At 47.0% G+C, this 15,178-nt stretch overlaps 1 long non-coding RNA gene across 2 annotated transcripts; it reads right to left on the bottom strand.

Moving 5' to 3' along the window:
* Positions 1–7,687: 7,687 nt before the first annotated feature.
* On the bottom strand, positions 7,688–12,230 carry LOC125183022 (uncharacterized). 2 transcript variants are annotated; one of them, XR_007164057.2, is made up of 4 exons: positions 12,097–12,230; positions 10,699–10,817; positions 8,785–8,848; positions 7,688–7,993 (listed from the first exon to the last, which is right to left on the bottom strand). It is a non-coding gene; the product is annotated as an uncharacterized lncRNA (long non-coding RNA). The 2 variants fall into 2 exon arrangements; XR_010831840.1 differs by having other exon boundaries at positions 10,719–10,817.
* Between the last annotated feature and the right edge of the window lie 2,948 nt (positions 12,231–15,178).

Genomic DNA, 15,178 nt, shown 5'->3' with positions numbered 1-15,178 from the left:
TGTGCTCTGCTTAGCAAATGTTTTTGTTATTCCAGTAATTGTTTTGGGGGGAATTGAGAAAAAACAAAACAAAACAAAACAAAAAAAAATAAAAAACAAACTTACAAGAGTTAAATGGCAACTTGAGAGACTATGCTTATTAGCTCAGAAAGGGAAAAGAGTCTCAGGTGACCTTTCTTGTGCAGAAAACTCTGCTATCAGCTGCATTTTGTACATCTCTGAGTAACTCACATGTTTGAGTTCAGCTGAAAGACCAACGCCAGGACCTCTTGTCTGCTGAGCCCACAGGAGCGGTGTGCTGGCAGCGTGCCCCCCAGGGCAGTGCGGTGCGAGGCTGCGGGGCTGCAGGCAGCGGGCAGAGCCTCGCTGCCCGTGGGACATGGCTGTCCCCAGAGCGCGGCCATGGGCCGGGGACCAGGGGCTGCCGTGGGCTGCAGAACGTCCCCCTGAGCCATGCTGCTCGGTGCGGCTGACGCGGGGCTGGCTGAAGCCTTGGCGTGCCGGCACGCAGGAGCTGGGCCCACCAGGGCATGCACAGCGGGGCCCAGAGCAGGTCCCGCGGGGGCAGAAGCCGTGGTGGCACCGACATGCCGGACGGGAGGAGAGGAGCGGAGCGGAGAGGAGCATCTCTGTGATTCTGTGTGATCCTGTGATCTCCTGGAGCTTCACCCCGCAGGGCTGGCTGCCCGTGTCACCGGCTGGCTCCCCGGCTCCAGCACCGGCCTTGGCACCTCTGTCGCTGCCCGACCAGTCCCAGCCCTTTGGTCGCTCCCCGCCAGCCTTAAACTCCCTCCTGCTGGGAGTTTTCTCCCGAGCAGCCTCACACAGCACTGGTTCTTCTAAACAGCTGTACCTCCGGGGATGAATTGTGTCTGACCTCGGGGGTTTTCAGTTTTTTTCAGCTCAGGCTCCTCTGGCATCCGTCAGAAGATTAACAGAGCACGAAGGACCGTGGCTTTGGAAGGCATGAGGGGCTGTGGAGGCGACACTTCACCAAGCACACACAGCACCCGCAGCCAGGCACATCCCGCCCCGAGGGCAGGGTCCTGCCTCAGGCCCCCCAGGCTGGTGGCCACACTGGGGTGGGAACAGGAGGGGTGGCGGGGACGCCAGAGCCTGCCTGTCCTGTCCTGGCCGTGCTGGTGCTGGGGCAAACTGGGGTGTGTGGCGGTGCTGGAGCCTGGGCTGGGTCCCCGTCTCCATCCCGTGGTGCAGGTGAGTGGGCAGTGCTGGGTGCTGCTGGGGGACTTAGCTGCTGGGGCCGGGCTTTGTGTGTTTTCTCCTCAAGTACTTAGTGGCTGGACACGAGAGTATCTGCTGCAGCGGGGAAAAATCAATGTGATTACTATGCCATCGGGCTACATCTAACTACAATATCCCGGACTAGCAGGAGACACATCATTCACAGATAATGCTGCATTGCAGGTGAAAGGAAAATGTCGTGGCTGGAGGGGAGCGTGCTGGGGAGAATAGTAATAAAAAAAAAAAAAAAAAAAAGGCAAGCCAGATCACCTTTTCCTGTGGAAGCAATTACAGAAGGCATCAGGCTTTGACACGACTCTGTAATTAACAGGAAGGCAAACAGTTAAAGATTAGTGGCTATTAGTGAGTTGCTATATAAGCAGCTTACTGGCCCCGTGCTCCAGGAGGTCTGTGGGCAAGCTAAGCAGCTTGTGCTTTTGCATAGGTGACCTCTCCTCCCGATCCTGAATTTAATTATTAGCCGACCAAACCCTGCGCTGACTCCGGGCATAGCTCCCAGGGAGCTGCTCTCTGCCTAGGAGGAAGCGGTGACGTTCTGAGGGACCTGAGGAGTTCCCGTTCACCCCTGTCCTTCGGGGTGGAGGGAAGAATAGGTGGTGTTTTGCCTCCCAATTAGCTGATTTTGAAGTACCAAGTCCAGATGAAATGTTTCTGTCTTCTACTTTTATCCAGGTAGAATGGTAACCTTCCCCTATGCCAAAACCTAAACTGAATCCCTGCAAGCAAATACAGTGTAGCTGAGAAGTGTTCACAAGCTGCATTTTTTCCCCCAGGCACTGCCTTCCCAAGGGTGCGCACCCAAGAGCCTGCCTGGGGCTGTTCCCCCCGGGGCTGGAGCCCAGCAGGGACTGGGTGCCAGGTTCAGTCCAGGCCCCCCGGTTCACAGGTGGCTGTCAATAATTGCTGTGACCGCCTGAAGACTTCGTAAAATATTTGCCATTCAGCAGCTTACACTCTATAGAAACAGCGGAGACTCCTCCAGGTGCCCAGGCAGGGCAAGGCGGAGGATTTTCTGCCCCCGCTGGGAATACACAGGTACCTGTTAACCCCTCGCGTGCTGCCCTGCTGCGGGCGGCCAAGCAGGGGGACCGCCGACCTGCCCCGCCAGCCCTGCCGAGCAGCCCGGTGGCTCCCCCGGGGGACTGCCAGCAGGACGGGGACGAGGCCGTGCCACCGCCGGCTGTCCCCTGCCTCTGGGGGACGGGCACCAGAGTCCAGGCAGCACCAGGCAGGGGACGACGGCAGCCGGCCGTGTCCTGAGAACATCGCCTTTCTCGGGGTGCATCCCCGCGGTGTGTTCGCTTCCCCAGGGGGAAGTGGGAGAGAGAACACATTGCAGTGAAGACTTATTTGAAGCAGGTTCGAGGTACTGCAGGGCAGGGACCAGCTTTAAAACAGCTTCTCTGGAATCCCCCTCATGGAGGCCACAGGCACTGCCCGTGTTGTGCACACCCGGGGCTTTCCTTGGCCTGGGGACGCATTTCAGGGCAGGGGGCGTGAGGTCTGCCAGGAGCGGGACCATCTCCCTCACCATCCGGCACGCGTGCTTTCTCTGAACACTTGACTGCTCTCTAGGCAATTTTCTGAATCTTTATTACACTTAGATTCTGGTTATCAGGGAGAAAAATCCATCGTAGGCTTAAATAAACAAATTGCCTGCTCTTTACCTCGTGTATTAATTGCTATGCACACCGCAAGCACTTCAGGGATGCGAGGCTTCTCTCATAAGCTTATTTGTGCAAAACTGATATATGGACTGCCTATCTGCATGGCTAAGTTTTAAATATTAAAAAATATATTTGCATATGTTAAAATATGAAGTGTTTCAAATACAAATATATTTACCAATAAAATAGAAGTGGCCAACGAAGATCATGATGTATTTTGTGGCATTCCGTCCCAATTTCCAGCACTGAATTTCTATTCCCTGTGCCAGAAGCCCACTTGCCTTTCAAGGCCGAGGGTGGATAATTCCTTTGCCACCCAAGTGATCGTCTCTTCGAAGGATGCATGCAGAAGAAAAACTCACAGTAAGGAGCATCGGTAGGAGTGCAAAGTGCCCTGTTGCGAGCTGAGGTGTGTCCAGCTGCGTTCTGCTGCGGCTGGCCCAGGGGCAGCGGGGCCGTCCTCGGGGTGCCTGCCAGCAGCTGGGGCTTCTGGAGCAGAATTGACGTGCTGGGGGTACCGGCGGGGTTTGCCCAGCCAAGGAGCCCCCTACGCACTGTGCCGATGTGTCCTGGCAGCTCAGCGGGTCTCGGGACGTCCCCGGTGTCACTGCAGACCTGGAGGTCCTGACCTGAGCTGAGCCTCAGGGAGACAAGAGCCCGGCAGAGGTGGAGGCTCGTCCACAGCCCCTCCGTCCCGCAGGGACTCCCAGAGGCAAGAATTGAGCCAGTGATCTGTAAGCCACGTTTGCAGCTCAGGTGACCACCTGGACCACTCGGCAATTCTTACCGGTCATCTGAACCACAGACAGGGGATGCTGATGCTGTGAATATTTGCAAACTGCCATTTGATTTAGGCTCCTGTCTTCCCCGAGGTGATGGGTTACATTAGGAAGTGCAAGGATTTATCAAATTCATGCTTTTAACTCACCCTTACTCATCTTCGTTTCTAATTCCAAACCTGATATCCTGATCTGAAAAATGGGAAAACCAACTTGGCTGCATTGCTTACCTCCTGTCGCACTTCTGCCTTTTGAACTACTAGGGTGAAAATTGTGATTTTCAGGTGAATTACAGCTCAATAGGTGTAGCTTGTGATACTTCCACCTATTTATCTCCGTGCATCAGTGGTCATCAATATATAAAAAGAAAAGAGAACATATAACACAAAAACTTAGATTTCATAATGAAGATATCTCAATGTTTACTGCAAATTTCTGTGGTATTATTATATTCAGCATAGACTTATCAGAGATTTTACTGCTGTAAATCACATATTATTAATAATTATCAGAATATTTTGCAATGTTTTAATATAACCAATTAATGCTTTATTATGATGAAATTGATGTACAATTTTGATCAGATTTTGATCATTACAATATTTTTCCTGTAAAAAAAACATTTCTATACAGCAGTCAGGATAAAAAGGGGGAAATGGGGCTTAATGCTTAGTTGAGTAAATACTGCTATCACTTCTGAACTATAAAGCCTACTTATGTGTAAACATAATCGTGAGGCTTTCTACCTGATTTTCAAATTGCAAGGGCAATGAAAGACTCTTAATATGTTCTGAATTGCTTCCTTTTTATTATTCACTCAGCTCTAATATTCATACATCACTTTAACATCATATTAAAGATAAAAAAAAAATAAAAAAAAAGGGAGAAGGCCCAGATCTTTCACAATAAAGCGAAGTAACAAGAATTGCATGCATTTATTATGAACGTGATGGTAAAGCTCTCCCACGCAAGCCCCGTCCTGGCGCTCTGAGATGCTGGCGAAGGCACGTGCATCATGGTCCTGCGGGAGCTGCCGGCTGAGGCGCCCCGTGAGCCTGCGGTGGCGACAGGCGCCGTGGGACACAGGCGGGACGGGGCAGTCCCTGTGCCACTGCAGGGGACCACAGCGTGCAGGTGGAGCCGTGCCCGCTGCCCTTCCACCTCACCCGCCCCGTTACGGGTACCGAGCGCCTGCTGCCCGTGGCCGTGGCACTGCCGGGCTGAGGCTGCCGGCCTGCCCAGAGGCACCGCCGAGCCGCCGGCCCGCAGGTGGCTGGGAGCTGCCGGCCCCTCCGCAGGGCCCTGCGCCCCCTCACTGGGCTGCGGGGACCCCCGGGCAGTGTCTGTGGGGCCCCGCCAGCTGCTCCCGGGTGATTTAATTCCCTTGCAGCTCGCGTGCGGCTCTCTGCAAAGTGGCAGCAGCCTGACCGCTCGCAGCTCTCCCATCAGTTCGCCTGCCCTTTTCTGTTCAATTTGTTTGCTGGTACCCCCTTAGTCATAAAGATTGCACCTTGGGCAAGGTGATTTACATGTTTAGCCTTGTCATGTTGGTTAGCAGCTCTTTATGGATGAGAAAATATTTTTTCATCCTCGCATGAAATGTTATACTGTAATGCTTCTTCCAAACAGAGAAGAGCAACTCCTATTAAGCATTTTACCACGTTGCTCTGGCAGTAATGCTACCCCAGTAGTCCTATCCCATGATTAGAACTCTTCTTCCTTTCTTAAATACTTCAAAAGTCTTCCTGGTTGACCCACTGTATGTGGTGGAGAAGTCCCACCAGCAGTGCACCTTTCTCATTCCCTGCTCGCAGACTGCCCGTGCCCAGGCAATGTGCCCAGGGCTGTCACCCAGGCCCGTGCCCGGTGCGAGCCCCCCCCCAGCCGTGGCTGCAGACAGCCCCCCGGGAGGCGCAGCCTGCACCCCGTGCCGGCAGCACCGGTGAGCAGCACGTGCACAGCCTGCCACAGCACCAGCTACACGTCCCCCGCCTCGTGGAGGCTGCACGCAGTGCTCTGGTGCAGTGCAACCTTTAGCGATTGCAATACCAGATTAGCTGGGGTTTCCAGAAATTTGTTCACAAACTAAGAAGCCATTGTGAGCAGTGGTGTGAATTCCCTGAGGATCAGCAAAATGCCCCTCATCGCTTACGCTAGGCAGCCCCGACTCCAAAGGTATTTCGCAGTCTGTATGGTGCTTTTCAGCATCTGCTGAAAAATGCCTTGATACTGAAAAGTTTTCTGTAATTAGAGAAAGGCTGAAATTGGCAATGATAGCAGTATTCACACATCATTTTAATGCTTATTGTATCACACCAACCTGATCCCTGATAGCCTTGAATAATGGTCTTTATTCCTGTTGTCCTACAAAATTGCAATGTCACATCAGGCAGCCAAGCAAGGCTTACAATAAATTGATTTGAAATTAAAAATGAAGACAGACATTCACTTTTCATTACTCACCCTGTTTTTCAGCAAGTAAAGGTAAGTCACTGTCTCTGTTTCTTAGCAGATCAAGAAGGCTTAAGGGGAAATGCACAACCCCCAGCTATTTGAAAATTGTGTGGGTTCATGCTTGGTCCTTGCTCTTTAATCACGGCTTGATGATTCAGGATAAGGTTTCCAGTTATGGCATCGGTTAATTATGCAATGCAGCATCCTTAACTGCTGGTGCCTCTGTCCTAGAGAACCATATTTTGCTCTCCTGGATGGTGTGGAGCAATGTGTGTTGCATAACCCTAAACGCCAGCATCTGCCACTGATATTCCATGTCCTTTGTGTTTTCTACTTGTTTCCTGCAATTCTACTGTTGTTTTGAACAGAAGTGTTTACCTATTTGCAAATATTTTGCATATATAGTCTTACAGCCTTGCTATTTACATCTGTTGCATGCATATCCCAAAATGGCACATTTTCATTTAGCTTCTGTCATTGCACGGCACAGCACATTTGGGTTTCTGAATAATTCATCACAATCTAGTCTGTGTTATAAACTCTCGTAGTTTTGAGCTCAGGACTCAGCTCGCCTACTGTGGGTAACATTTTTTTTTTCTTTTAACTGGAGAGCAAAAAAAGAAAAATGTCTTATGAATACACAAGCTGCGAACTTAGCAGAATATTTTGGTTTTGGTATATAGGAGTGCAAAGTGAACATCACCAAAGACTTGCCCTGTTCCTCCACCTTTTAAATTTCTCTGAACACCGTGTGCCCAGCCAGACTTTGCAGTGCCCAGGACAAAGCCTGCCATTTACTCATCTGCTGGCTGGGTGCACGCCTGGGGTGCCGGGACTGTGGCACTGGGTCCGGCTGGGGAGCAGAAACCTGGGCGCAGGGCAGCAGCAGGGCCTGCTGGGGGGCACGGCCGCCCCCCGAGGGGTGCCCTCGGGCCCCGTGCCCAGCACTGCAGGAGGGACCTGGCAAGCATGCAGGGGACATGAGGGATGGAGACAGGCCAAGGAAGCGAGTGCAGAAGCACCGGCGCACGGGTGCTGCTTTGGCCCCGGGGCTGGGCAGGAGCCGCCTGGGTGCCTCTGCTCAGAGAGGCTGCTGGGCACCCACGGGAGCCACAGCTCGGCACTGGGATCGCTGCTGCTTCCAGCGACCGCCTTACCTTCCCCTGGCTGTTGTTTTTATGCATCCACATACAAAGGGCAGCGCGTGCGTGTTTTGTCTTTAAGATAGCATAATATAGCATTAATCATTTTTTTTATTTTTAATGTTTTTTAATTTTAATTTTTCTTTTTATTAAATCTAAATATTAATATTATTAATATAATATAATTATAAATATTAAATCTAAATATAAATCTAAATAAATAAATATTAAATCTATTTTTAATGTTATTTTTGCAGACAGATGACTCTGATTTGCAAGATTTATTAAGGCAGATATCAGAACCCAAAGGGAGGAGGTGGGGGATGGATTTCCTTCCATGTTGTCTGGAATGGTGACTACGCATGTAAACCTACTGCCTAAATTCAGAGCAGGGTTGAATCGATACAACACTACACACAGAAAAATGTAGTTCTACTGTGGTTAATCATCTGGTTTAATTCATCCGGTGTGCACCTTCCTGAAGGGGTAGTGAGTCTGGATCAAACCTCAGATCCAGCCTCTGCTGGTAAAGTCGTAATGAAGCCAACTGCTTTGTCTGCAGACCGATCGCCCCTTTCCTGGCAGCTGATGCTGCTTGCTGGCAGCTTTCAGGTTTTCGATGCAAGTTCTCATGGTGCTGCAGCTGTTTTGGTTGCGTGCCCTTCCCAGAGCAGAGCTGGGCTTTCCCCTGGAGGATGCGGGATGGATAGGTGAGCACGGTGCCCCGCGCCCTGCCGCAGGGCTTGCGCGAAGCGGCTTGCACGTTTTCCAGGCGCGCTCCGCGGTGCTGCTGCCCAGCTCTGCCACGCGTGGTGTGGCTGGCGTGGGACACCAGGGCTGCGACCTTGGGCCAGGTGCACCCAGAGCATGCACTTTGTAGCTCAAGATGAAGCTGATAAGACTCATGCTTTGTATTTTCATTTTTATATATATATATTTTTTTATTTGAACCCAACACCGCCCTTACTTATTTTATATTAAATGAAACATTCATATTGTTTCCTACGTAGCAGTGCTTTAACCAGACCCTGTGCTGTGTCTTCCTCGCAGAGGTTTGCAGCAAGTTTGTTACAACTGATGCACACTGCTTGAAATTCAAAGTAATTTGGGTTTTCTCTTTAGACAAACACATTATTTCTGGTCCCTAGATGATGGGCTCAGCTCCCCAGAGCAGATATATTCAGGTAGGAGCACTCTTTTTCCCAAGGCCAACATTTGCTTCTGTGGATGTTTTACATCTGCATTCCTCTGTTTTTACTGCTCCTTCTGAAATAAAGTCCTGGAGCAGGATTTTAACGTACTAGTTATATATTTCAAAGCTATTGATTTTCTTCTTACATAAACATAAGGAGAACTGAATTATGTAATAATCCTGCCACAGTAATATATATAGTGTGTATATATATATATATATATATATATAATCAAATTTTGGCCCGATTAGTTTTTCTGTAACCTATTCTTGCATTATTTTCTTACCTTGAAGATTCAGAACTATTCATCATTTACATATTATTTTTTTCCATATTCTATTAATACACATCTGCAAAGCAAAGGAAATAAATCATGAGAGAAATGCTGCTGCAAACTTTGAAGGCTTTAGTATTTGCCCTAGAGAAGTTCCAATTACAGCCAATAGATGTTTTGCCAGAATAAGGACACTGTGAAAACTGCAGTGTATTGTCCTATTTGAATTTTAATTTTTATTCCCCCCCCCCCCCCCATTTTTTTTGAAAGAGACTGTACAGACTGTAGCATTTAAACATTGGTTTGTAAATAAGAAAGTAAAAAATATGTCAGTACTTGCAATATCAGAGGACTGAGTTTCTCTAATTCTAATTATACTTAAAGTCAGTATATCTATATACCTTTTGCTGGACATTTTTCTTTTCCTAATATTATTTGGGGAAAAAATGTAGGCAGTGTCTGGAGCCTTCTTGACAAATTCAATTGATTGTAGCAGAAAGGAGAAGTAAGACTGGTATAAAACAAGCTTTCATTGATTGCTGGAGTGGCATTGACTTCACAGGAAACTTGAATTAACATCAGGTTCAGGAACTACAGCCACACAAGGAAAAAAAATGTCGGCATTTCTGAAGGATTTGAATTGGCTTTGCATTTTTACAAGCATTAGATGGTGCATCAGCCATTGCAGACTACAAGGTTTTTATTTAACCTTTTGTTTGTTTGTTTGCTTGCTTTTGTTTTGTTTTGAAATAGATTATAAACAAAATTGAAATTAAGTTTAGCAAATATAACAGTGTAATGGATATTATCTGATACGGGGACTTGTGTGTCCAGAGATGTGTGAAGTTCTTCTGATCAGAGCAATTATTTTATATAAAGGGCATTATCTTTCCTTACTAGCCATGCTTCCAAATCCTCAGCCCATCTAAATGGATGTGATTCTTTCCAGTGATCACTGTTATCAAGAAGCTTAAAACCTATTGTGTGATTTTATCACCAAATAGGTCCTGATCTGTCAGGTTTTACCATTTCTCCCAAAATGTTGAATGTAAGTGAACAAAGTCTGCATTGTTCACTACATGTGTGCAATCAAGTAATTGATGTGGTATATAAACACGTTTTTAACTGATGTATAGCTAAAGGGAAACTTCAGTAATAAAAACATTAGCAATAACGATAAATCGTGGCAGTCTGGTAGAAGAAGTACAGAGGCGCTGTGTCTGCGTGGCTCTGTGGGAACGTGCAACAACCCTCAGGAACTCAGCTGTGGTCTGCAGAAAACAGGGCTGAAGAAGTCTAGATTAGGATCTGTGATTTCAGTTGTGACTAGCAGCGACAGCAGCTTGGATAGATGCTGTATGAATTTTATTATATCATTTTCTGAAGTAATGTTATTAAAAACATGATACTCTACATTCCAAAAGAAAATGAGTATTGCATTGATTTCTTTGTTTACCACAGAATTCTGTTTATGCTATGTAATCTTTTCAATGAAAATGAAGATACAGAGAAACCAATGTGTTTCTTTACTGCAGTGAAAAATAACCCTCATCTTTACATTGAGACATCACAGAGAATGGCATCTCACATCCCAATATTTTTCTCTCACTTCCTAGACTTTAATTTATCAGTGTAGGATAATAATGATTTATTTTGTTTTACAAGATACACATAAAAGGAAATGTACAATCAACTTTCACCCTGTTATCACTCAGCGAGTTCAGTTGTGAATGGTCCAAAGCAAAAAGAAAGTAAGACTTAAGAGACAATCATTTTAACCCATAAGCATACACGCACACAGCACGAGGAGCGCTGCTGCGGGCAGCCTGCGGAGGTGGCAGGCGGGGTCCTGGGCAGCGAGGAGGGGAGCTGTGGGTGCTGACATCGCCCACAAAGAGCCCTTGGCCATGCACGGTGCTTATTTACCGTACTCTTGGAGAACACACCAAAGCTGCTGCCAGTTAGTGTCAGGTCTGTGCAATCTGCTCAGGAATTCCAGTTTGTGCTTGGGACTGGGTGAAAGTGCTGGTAAAAAAAAGAGTTTGCTGGAATGGAAAAGACAGTGGATAAAATGAGAACTATTCCTACAATATTGTGTCTATTTTTATTTTATTTCTTCATGTCTGCAGAAAAACCACATTATTATTATTATCATTATTATTATTCTTTTTATTTTTTTCCTGGAAATGTTGCTGAAGAAAGGTAGGAAAAGTATTTTCCCCCGATCCTGTAAACATGCCAGCAGGCTGTGAGCAGTTCAGTTCCCACAGAGAAGGAGAAGCAGAGGCTCGGTGGGTACTCCCCAGCAGGCCGAGCGCACGTGCCACCCAGCTGTGCTGCCCTATAGCGCTGTCTCAACCACCCATTGCACTTAGCAAGTTTTGGGAATTTTGTTTATTTTTCATTTTCTGGAATTTCTGCATTATCTTTTGTCCCGTGATTAAAAGCACAGATAGTCACACATCTGGCTTTCCAGGGTCAGAGGCAGAATCATTGAAATGTTACAGGAAAGACCACTGCTAGATTTTAATTTTTGCCCCTGCCAAAGTTGATATTAGAAGGAATCATTTATGAAAGCCCACTCCTATGACATTTCCAGCCAGATTCAGAGATCAAAGACCCATTCCATTTTCAGGCTCAGCTCCTGTGCTAAAATGTTAGCCTTTTTTAATGTTCTGCCATTGTATATGAAATCTGGTATAGGAGTTCAGCCAGCACAGAACTTTTCTTAGTAAGATATTGTAGGAAATGATTGATTTTCTTTGCAAAGAAGTTCAGCTTGTTTTAGTGAGCTGCTGGGTCGTTTGGAAAATAAAGTTCTGGGAAAATGACAGGTCAGAAGGAATGATGAAGATTGTAAAGGCATAAAGCACGGCAGCTCCTGTTCACGGACGACTGAAAGTGAGAAGAATTTTTTATATATCTCACTGTTATTAAAATATCAAGTATCCTTAGTTGCCAATTATGTAACCTCTGTGCTACAAGAGCAAATTATTTTAATTATAGGATTGTTGCATGCTCAGAGATGATCATTTCTTTAGAAAATAAGTTGAAATTCAGGCATTAAGGAAAAAAAAAGTTAATTGCTACAAGCTTTAGACTTGTAGTGAGGGAGGTGGGAGGCTCAGAGAAGTTTCATCGGGTCTGACAAGAAGCAGCAAATTCAAGTTAAATACAGGTTAGGCTGAATCACTGCTAGCTTCATATGATTATATTGTATTGCTGAGAGGAAAGGGTCATTAGTGGCTGTAGAGCAAAAGATGTGAGAGGAGAAAGGGAACAGAGCATTTCTTCTGCTGGAACAGAGGACAAGAAAGGAGTCACCTGTACCCGTGAGGAGGCAGTGCCAGTCAGGGGGCACAGTGCCCTCACCCCAAAGCTGGCGGGTACATCGAGCGTGGCTCAGGCTGTAATTTCATGCAGAGAGGTTCTGGAGTTATTTCTTCAGCTCGCAGGTGCGGGGAGGGCTGTGGTTCGGTGCTTTCAGGTCAGTTGGAAGAGAGAGCCAGGAAAAGCCCTCCTGCAGGGGCTGGTGCTGTGGTACTGATCCTGACACGGGCTGAGAGGGAAGGAGAAGAAGGAACAACCGAGTGAAATGTGTTTGGTTTCCAGCTCTCGTCCGGACTTTGTGTGTGACCAGGAGCTGCAGGCGGAGGGTCGCGGCGCCGGGCGCATGCCTGGGTCAAGTCAGCGCACTTGGCACAAGAACTGCAGAAGCTACATTTGGCCGTGGCAGGAGCAGAGAGGAGAGGGTGAGTCGGGAGCAATTAGAAGGGGGCAAAGCACTGCAGATCAGTATGACAGACAGAACCAAGCGTACAGGCTCGCTGCCACTTCCAGCTCTTTGGAGGCTCTCACGGGCACTGGGGTGATGCGAGAGGGGGTGCCAGAGGCTGGCACAGGGAGACGTTCAGCTCCAGCAGCAACCACTCAACTCTTGGAAACTGCAGGAAGGGAACACTGGGTCCTGTGGGGTGGGTTCACACTAGGAAGCCTGGAAGTTGCTCAATACGCCCTTTCATGAGATAAGGTATTCTCGACAGACAACGATATCCTTTCTAATCCGTCTTCTTTTCTACACAGAAGAAACAAGAGCTGTATGGAAATGTTAGCCAGATCTGTTGAATGAAGCTAAAAGAGTTTTGCAGATCCATTGATGTCTTTCTCCTTTTAGAAGATGAATTTCAGTTTTAACTAGATGAGAGTATTAAGCTAATATCTTTTGGACCAGCACTGTATTTCAAATGGCATGCAAGCCACTAAGGTCTCCAAAGACTCTTTGTCTAATTTTTATTAAGTACTCCATCATTCTAGAAAACACTTTAGAGCTTGTTACAGCTGAAGATGTCTTTAAAAGATGATAATATAATGAACCACAGTGACATCCATTTCTACATCTCTCCGTTTAGATCGCAGAGCAGGGATGCTCATAACAGATGTATTTAGGTGTCAAGGAATTGTGGCTTGCTTGCAGTTACATTTGACTGTTCCTTAGACAACTCCCTTCAGAAGAAAGTTTCAGATGGCACTCATTATTTAATGAGTAGTCTTTCTCTTTCTGGGTTTCTAATTTTCAAATATTGACCATTTGTTGCTACACCAATATATTCTACTGACAAAAGGAAGGGTGGGTTTTATGACAGTCATTAACAAGAGATGGATGCTAGGAATTCTCCTGCAGCATCTCTCTTTGGCAGCCCCAACACAAGCTGCCCCCCACAAAAACAAGGCGCTGCCTGCCCAGGGCTGGAGGCCGGGGCTGTGAAGAGCAGGGGCTGGTGGCAGGGGGCATCCCCCAGCGCTCCCAGGGGGCTCCTCACCGCGCCAGGCGTCGCACCCTCGGGGTTGGCTGACGCCAGGCTGTTCTCTGCTGCTGCGTGAGTGCGTGGTGGGTGAACATCAGCTGTAATCTCCTGGGGGTGCTTGTGACTGGTGGCCCATCCTCTCTCATAGCCTTGACAGATACACAAAAACTCAAAAGACAAATTAAAAATGAGGCATTGGAAAGCAAACCAGGTCTACAGGCAATGCTGCTGACATGGCTGCTCTCCAGGGACAAGTTTATAGAGTGAGTGAGAAATTCACATCTGAATGTATGTATGCCTGTGTATAAATATGTACACACGTATACATACATACAGATATATGTATGCAATTTTTAAATAGATTTGGAATTCCCAATGAACTATGAATTAGTTTTGTTTAGTGAAAACTTTTTATTTCAATGCAGAGCTTTGGTTATTTACTCAAAAACTAGAAACTGCAAGAGCACTTTAAACTTCTAAATCCAGAAACTTGAGATATTCACTCAAGTGAGCGAAACTGGCTCTCACTGCAAAGAGCTAAGGTGTAATGAACTTTTGTTTTCAGACACAAATAGTACTTTTGCTGAAAAACTTTCACCCTTCCATGGAAAGCAGCCTCCCCCACATGGGGAAGATGTTGTCCCAGCCCCACCACCTGTCCCCTTGCTGGGTGTCAGGGTGGAAAGAGGGGCTGTGTTGGGCTGCATCTTTACAGCATCAAAATAAGCTTTGTCACCCACTGCGGTTTTTGCTTTCAGTGAGAGTGTGTCTTAATAACAGCAGCAGAAATCTTCTTGTAGTTTTGCTTATGGGGAAAATAAGTCCTGATCAACAGAATAAGGCAAAAAAAAAAAAACTTATCTCTGGCAGGATCCAGATCATTAAGTGCAACATCACCAGAAGGCTGGCACTTTCTAGACACACAGCAGGCCCTTGAAAGAAAATCTTTGTTGAAAACTTGCCTTATTCAGGAAGCGGGCACAAAGCGGCCGGCGTCTTCGTAGGCAGCTTCTTCAGTTGTCTCCTCTTCACTGTTAGCTCTCTTTTTATCTCACCTCCATTTCAAGGGAGCTCAGACAAAGCCAAGAGCTGAGCTGTAGGAACTGGTGGAAAGATGGTGTTGCCATGTTATATATTATCACAGCGATCACCATGGAAACGGGAAGATGGGACTGACCTTGCTAGTTTGCCACTGATCCTGCAAGGGCTCAGCCTTGCATCTCAAGTTAAGCTCTTCTGGGATTAGAGATACACATCTCAAGTTAATAAATGAGAGGGGTAAAAGTCACAGAATTTTGGAAATGCAAAATGCAGGATCCTTTAATCTGTACTTCAGATGTGCTTGCTGTGAAGGAAACAGCTATTTTTGTGCACATGGTTCACTGAGATGTAAAAGGTTTAATATTAAGTTCCCTGTTAATTATATAATTCCTTAGGCTTTCTAGTGCCTCTTTATGATATAAGCCTCCAAATGGGAATACAGCTAATCTCTTTTTTTTAATTCTGCCTCCCATCCTCGGTCCCCGGGCAGTGACCAGCTGCAGCCCGCACCACACGCTCGGCTTCAGGAGGCTCCGGAGAGGCAGCGGCTCCGTGCTCTG

This window comes from Anser cygnoides, chromosome 5, assembly GCF_040182565.1.
Source record: "Anser cygnoides isolate HZ-2024a breed goose chromosome 5, Taihu_goose_T2T_genome, whole genome shotgun sequence".
Lineage (NCBI taxonomy): Eukaryota > Metazoa > Chordata > Aves > Anseriformes > Anatidae > Anser > Anser cygnoides.
The sequence above is the reverse complement of the archived record's forward strand: the minus strand, read 5'-3'. Positions and strand labels throughout refer to the sequence as shown.